We start from the raw sequence: 7,045 nt of genomic DNA on the forward strand, positions 1-7,045 counted from the left end.
GCCAGCGATATGGCAATTGGAGCCGTGTTGACGCAGACAATCGACGGAGACGAACACCCAATCTGCTACTTTTCACAAAAACTCTCTTCTTCGGAAAGAAAATACACCGTAACTGAGAAGGAATGCCTGGCCGTAATACGAGCGATTGAAAAGTTCCGTGGCTACGTCGAAGGAGTACGCTTTGTGGTCTACTGTGACCATTCCGCCCTCAGTTACCTGAAGACTTTGAAGAATCCAACGGCCCTTATGAGCAGGTGGTTGTTGAGGCTCAACGCGTTCGATTTCGAGATACGATACAGGAAAGGCAGCTGTAACATCGTTCCAGACGCATTGTCCAGGATAGTTTGTTCGTTGGTCTTCTCGATCACGCAAGTACACGATCCATGGTACAAAAACCTCATCACGCAGGTGCAGAATCAAGGCGGAAAGTATCCAGACTTCCGAATAGCAAACGAAGAACTCTACAAGAATTGCCAGGTCAAAGACGAAATGGGTGTCATCAGTCATCGATGGAAGAAGATCGTTCCAGAGGAAGAGCGAGCGGAATTGATCCGTCGTTTTCACGATTCACCTTCAGCTGCGCACCTAGGTTTCTACAAAACATGGCACAAACTTCAACAACACTATTATTGGCCGAAGATGCAGGACACCGTCGCTCGTTACGTGAAGGCTTGCGCTACGTGCAAAGCCAGCAAAGCTCCCAACAAGCAAATGATGCCGCAGATGGGGAAACTTAAGCCAGCAAAGCTGCCGTGGGAGTTAATATCCATCGACTTCGTCGGACCGCTCACAAGATCCAAGAAGGGCAACACAGTTCTTCTGGTCATCGTAGACTGGATCACCAAATACGTCATTGCCCACCCGATGCGGGCAGCCGATTCAACCAAGATGGTCGAATTTCTCGAGGAAAAGGTATTCCTGAAATTCTCTAGGCCGAGGATAGTACTGTCGGATAACGGGAAGCAGTTCGAGTCACAAGTCTTTCGAGCGCTGCTTAGCCGTCACAACATCATCCATATGAAGACAGCATTCTACGCACCGCAGGTCAACAACGCCGAGCGGGTGAACAGAGTTCTCATTACATGTATTCGTTCTTTGCTGGAAGAAGATCACCGCGAATGGGACAAGAATCTAGCAGCCATAACCGCCGCTATTAACAGTGCGAAGCACGAATCCACCGGGGTCAGCCCACACTTCGCCAACTTCGGTCGGGAACTTCTGCTGCACACGGACCTCTACACTCAACAAGACTTAAACGTGTCAGATGATCCAAAAGTCGCGCAGGAGATGAGGTTGTCCACGATCAACAGGATTCACAAGTTCATCCAGCAGCGAATCAAGAAGAACCACGAGAAAACGAAGGAACGCTACGATCTACGAAAGCGGATTGTCTCGTTCCAACCAGGCGAGCTAGTATGGCGTCGTTCATTTATACTATCGTCTAAGGCGGATCATATAAACAAGAAGCTGGATCCGAAGTTCATCGCTGCCATCGTGAAGGAGAAACTGGGAGCGAATTTGTATATGTTAGAGGATGTCGTCACAGGAAAGCGTGGGCGCTACCATGTGAAGGACATCAAACCTGATTAACCATTCAAGCTATGTAAGCAACAACGCTGACCATAAGCTCACTCGGAGCACAAAACACGAAAGGGAGAAGGCTGAAGGACCAACATCATCTTTGAAACCTCGCCCCCAACAACTCGGAGTAAATTATGCAGAACTCTTCCATTCGACCAACTCAAGGAAGCACAGCTGATGCTAATTCGTCGCTAGGACACCGACGAACACAACGAAGTAGGCGTTTATGAAGGAGACAACGGCCTTGCGTGGGACCAGCGTCGGCTGAATGGACTCTGAGAACTCTGCCAGGAAGTTCGTCAGAATTTGGAGAGGGCTGGCAACCTTGCGTGGGATTGCCGCCACTCATTGTCCAGAATGCAATCCTGTCATCTTGAAGCAGCGTAGCAGCGCAGGGGATAGTAGCACTGGTGAGCCACCGTAGCCAGGCGCTACACACCATCGCAGAGAACCCATCCAGGTTCGGGATATTGGAATGTTCGGAAAGTCAAGTACAGCAGCTCCAAACACCACGTCGCTGCAATTGAAAGGATTGTCAGGACATCAGGAAGAGGATTCAGCACCATAGAATACAGTTATGCGAAGAAGTTGTGAGGAGTAGACATCATGACGGCCGCTACTACCATATCGACTCTCTCTCGCTAACTGTCAAAAGCCACACGCCAACAATCTAGCTATGACCGCTACCCAAGGTAGTCAACAAGATCCTCTCGAGGTCAAAACACGCCAGTCGGTACTACCACAACTGGGAGATCACCCACCTACCCTATCAATCTCCAAATCAATACAAGACCTTCAGCTATGACCACAGCCAAAGCCTGCAAACCAAGCGCAACCGCGCAGGAAATACCGTTAGGCCGATCGGGAAAAATCGTGCATCTGGAAAACGCAGCGAGCAGTATCTATCAGCTAACTCCTCGTGAGTACAACAACAAGTCTAGCTACGTCCGCTACCCAAGGTAGTCAACGAAATCATCGTCGATGCAAAAACACGTCTATCGTCACCACCACCACCATCTGCCATGCTCGACGACTCCGGAAGAAGGCGCCGTCTGAAGGAGATCATTCGCAGCAGCATCAACATCCGATTTTGTCCCACAAACACGAACACTGCTTAACGAGCACAGTATCAACAGGACAACGCCCAGTGTTGCTTGAAAGAGGTTGCAAGATTCCTTCTGACTTTCTCCTAGTCCGGAGGACCATAGCTTGACCAGGCTTCCCAAATGAAGAGAACCGAACATGAACATCTACAATCAATCCCGATTAAGAACTCCCGATTATGACTACCCAATCATGGCCATCTTCAACCAACCATGAACTCCCCGATGAAAACATCCCGATTATGACTACCCAATCATGACCATCTTCAACCAACCATGAACTCCCCGATTAAGACATCCCGATTAAGACTACCCGATCAAGAATATCTTCAACAAACCATAAACTCCCCAAGGAAGCCGAGACACTATCGGATTGAAGCGTCTAGACACGCCATAGCGTGCGCCGTTCGCGAAGCGAGAAAAATCGCACCCTGTGGACAGGAAACAGGTCACAGGGAATTGGTCGTCGAACCAATCAAGAATCGGCCAATATCATCTACAAGAATCACGAGACCTACTGAGGTCAGAGCCATGGAATACGTAGAGGAACATCGTTTAGAATAAGTGCCGACAGTCAAACTGTCTCTACCAATGCGAAATCGCATAATATTCGAATATTAAGGATCATGCACAGTTGTCAAAGGGGGTTGCCAAGAAAATTCAAAAGGAACGCGATCTGGAGGCGCGGTAAAACCTCTATCTTGGGCTCTTCGTAACTTAGAGGACTAAATCCCTCTTTTCCCTAGACTTCTGTTGCTTTATTTTAACCAGTAAAAAACCAGTACCACCTAATTTCATTTCGTTAAGTCCTTAGTGTTAGATCTCTGTCATTATTCTTCACAATGACTATTAGATCTAGGATAATTGTTAAGCTGCTTAGGTGGAAGTTAACGTTGAAGTTTTTGAATAAGGATTCGATGGAAAATTTGCCATATTCTTGGTACTTATCGACACAATCTGCCATGATTCGTTGGCTTAGAGTTTTATTAGTGTTTGTACATTTGCCAAGTCAAGTTGGTTTTGAGTACCGTTTGTATATCGTTTGTTTATTGAGCTGTAGACACCTTCTAGAGGGTGAATTGCCTCCAAGCTTACCTGGAGAGTAGTCGTTTAAATCCATCGAATTCCTGAGGAGAAATAATAGAAATTTTCATGGATCCTTGTCATGATCCATGAAAATTTCTCCTCAAGCAGCAATGTTGTGTTACATTTAATTCTATGTATAGAAATTTTGATACGATGTTAGGAGCAAATACGCAAACTATTACTTTTAACCCATTTCCCATCAAAAGCGCAAGAGCGTGTACACCTGAAATACACATGATCACCCCTAGGGGATGATAAACAAACATTCGGACACTGAACCAAAACAGCTGAAATAAATCCAGAGGGATGAAGGCTTGTCAGCCAAACATCGGTACACTGTTGGATTGTACAGAACGAATGTCGGCCATAAGAAGAAGGAGATGGAAAATTTCACCTGCGGAGGAGTTTTGTTTTTTCAGTTGGCAAAACTGACGCGTCGGTCGAAGAAGTGCCGCGATTGAAGCAACCGCGAAAAAAGAAGCCATCCGTATTGGCATCGGGAAAAGGCCAGCCAACAGCCATACGACAGGGCTACCAAGCCAGCTAACTAGGGCTCAAGAAAGTCCCCGACGGGACAAGCGCCAAAAGGAGCCTCACGGAGACAGGCAGTGCCACCAAGCTAGTCATCCGGGGCTAAAGAAGTTCCCCGACGGGAGAATTGCCAGTAGGAACCATCTGAGATAAGACAGGCTAACACGTTGCTCACCCGGGGCTCGAGCAAATTCCCCGAGGGGAAAAGGGCCATTAACCAGCTTGCCGAGAAAGACGAGGCTACCACGCTTGCTACCCAGGGCACGAGCAAAATTCCCGGAAGGAAGAGTACTAAAAAACACCATCCGATAGAAGGTAGCAGCCACACCTTAGCCACCCAGGGCAAGCAAATTTCCCGAGGGGAAAAGTGCCGAAAAGCACCACGCGGAAGGCTCCGGCGACGATATTCAGGCCAGCAAAAATACAAGGCACTCGGCGTATCAACATCCAAAGGGGTCGGAAGTGAGTTGAGGTTAGATTCTTTCAACAAATTCCTTTTCTAACCCCACTTTTCCGTCCCAATAGGACCCCTTTTTTTGGACGATATTTGGCACTTTTTCGGACACCCCTTTTGGACGCCTTTTGGCATTTTGACACCTTTTTTGGACACTGTTGTAACTTTTTCGACATCTTTTTTGGACGCCTTTTTGGCACATTTTTTGTCACCTGTTTCGACACCTTTTGGACACATTTTTTGGATACTTTTGTTGACACCTTTTGGCACCCTCTGGTGACACATCGGCTCCGGGTTCAGCACTTGGTGCGCTATCCTCTTCGCCAGTCGGGGGAGCGTTTTTTGGCCAGAAAGCCACTGCCGGAAAACCTCAAGTTTTTGCCGCCTATGCAGTTGTGCTCGCGGTGCTCATTGCACCCAAGGCGTCGAGAAGCGCCAAGGTTCCCCAAGGGAAGGTACGCGCGAGAGGAGCGAGTGGCGTCGAGGGATCAGCGGAGGGCGTTCCCGGTTGCAACCGGGGAAAACATCCTTGGTCATCGGATGACCACAAAGAAGCAGCATTTCTTCCGGAGAACCACCGGAACAACGGGATCCAGCAGGAGAATCTGCGGGTTCAGCGGCCCAAGCCGGAACGCGCAGGGTCGCGTGTCAGCGAACCACGAGTTGCGCAATTTGGTCGACTGCCTTCAGATGGCAGGGCATTCGGAGATGTGCTCCGAGAAAAGGTTCCCGGAAGTCGGGTCAGCAGCATGCGGAAAGGGAACAATGTAAGTCGCTCTTGAAACTTTATATTTTGAGGGAAATAAAATGGGTTTTCCGAATTTAGCAACACATTAATGTTGCCATCATAATTATGTTTGCGTTTGTATTCTTTGTGGCATCAAAGCCATTATTATCCCGTCACATCGTTTTCATCTGGTGGAAATGTATGTATGTATGTATTAATCTGGTTGGGTTGGCCGAGAGTATGTTACTCTATATCACCACTTTTTATCTGGTGGAAAGATTGTTGTGCACCAACTGCTGTCATCTTCATATAAAAAAAAACGCTTTGACAGCACTTGGTGCACTACCGGTGCACCACCAGGATGAAAACGAATATGGCATTAGAACCTGTGGGAAATGAACTTAACACACTGGCTGGACGGGGGACACACAACTTGTCTCACCGATGTTTCATCATGAACTGGCTGCTCCTCCCGGTTTTGTGTAAACTACAAAGCCAAGTACAGCAGGAGGCGAGAATGCGAGAGAGAGATGAGATAAGCTCTGCGAAGTCCATCTGCCGAGAGAGCCGTGTCTGACGATGTTTATTGACACTCGCACTTATACGCTACACATCTCCCCCCTACACAAAAATACGAAAACAGAAAAAAAATGTTTTTTTTATGTATCTAAGCTCCGATTTTTTTGAAAAAAAGTTTGCGATATAATTGTTTTTTTTTTTTTAATTTCTTTACCTCTTTTTATCATGCCACCATTTCTTCTCAAGGTTTGGGCTGATACTGTGACCAGCGATATTTTCCTGATAATTGCAATTGCAATTGCACATTTTGTTTCGATCAGTTTCATCGTTGAAGCTCTGTCTCCTTACATGGACAGCGAATAATGGTTATCTATTGTCTCTATTTTTAGATGGTCGGAGGACATATGTTCCTGATTGTTTACGATATCATATTACTCCCTTAAAATTGAGAGGTCAAAGATTTTTTGCAATATCTACACTATTTTTTTTATACTCGATTATTTACACTTTCTCGATTCGTCACTATTCAATTTAACTCACTGGAGGGTTGTGCACTATATACACCTTTGCACGCCTCGCTCCAGACATGTGTAGTGACTTCAAACACTTCTGAACGTTCACAATTATAAAATTCACTAACGTTATGAAAACGCGACTATCACTTACAAAATTGCTTAACTGAATGATCCTTTTTTTTACACGCTTAACTAGTCAATCCCACATTTTGGGAGGAAGAAACGTAAAGCCACTTTCTTTTTGATTTACACGTTTCTCTATGTTTCGCAACTTAGTGAATAGAAACGTAGAAAACTGTCCGGTTATGAAAAGAGAGTAATTTCAAATTTATGTCAATAAACTCTGTCAATATTAAATTACAGAATTTACGACCATATGCTGTTCTTGTTACTTCCATTAACCTTACTCACTACAACATATGGAACACTGGGTATTTCAATAGAGTGAATTTTTTAATTGAACTTATGAAATACTAAATATTCAATGTTCCTTTTGATTCATGCTGTATTATAAAGTTTCCGAACTTGG

This window comes from Uranotaenia lowii, chromosome 1 (genome assembly GCF_029784155.1).
Source record: "Uranotaenia lowii strain MFRU-FL chromosome 1, ASM2978415v1, whole genome shotgun sequence".
Taxonomy (NCBI): Eukaryota; Metazoa; Arthropoda; class Insecta; order Diptera; family Culicidae; genus Uranotaenia; species Uranotaenia lowii.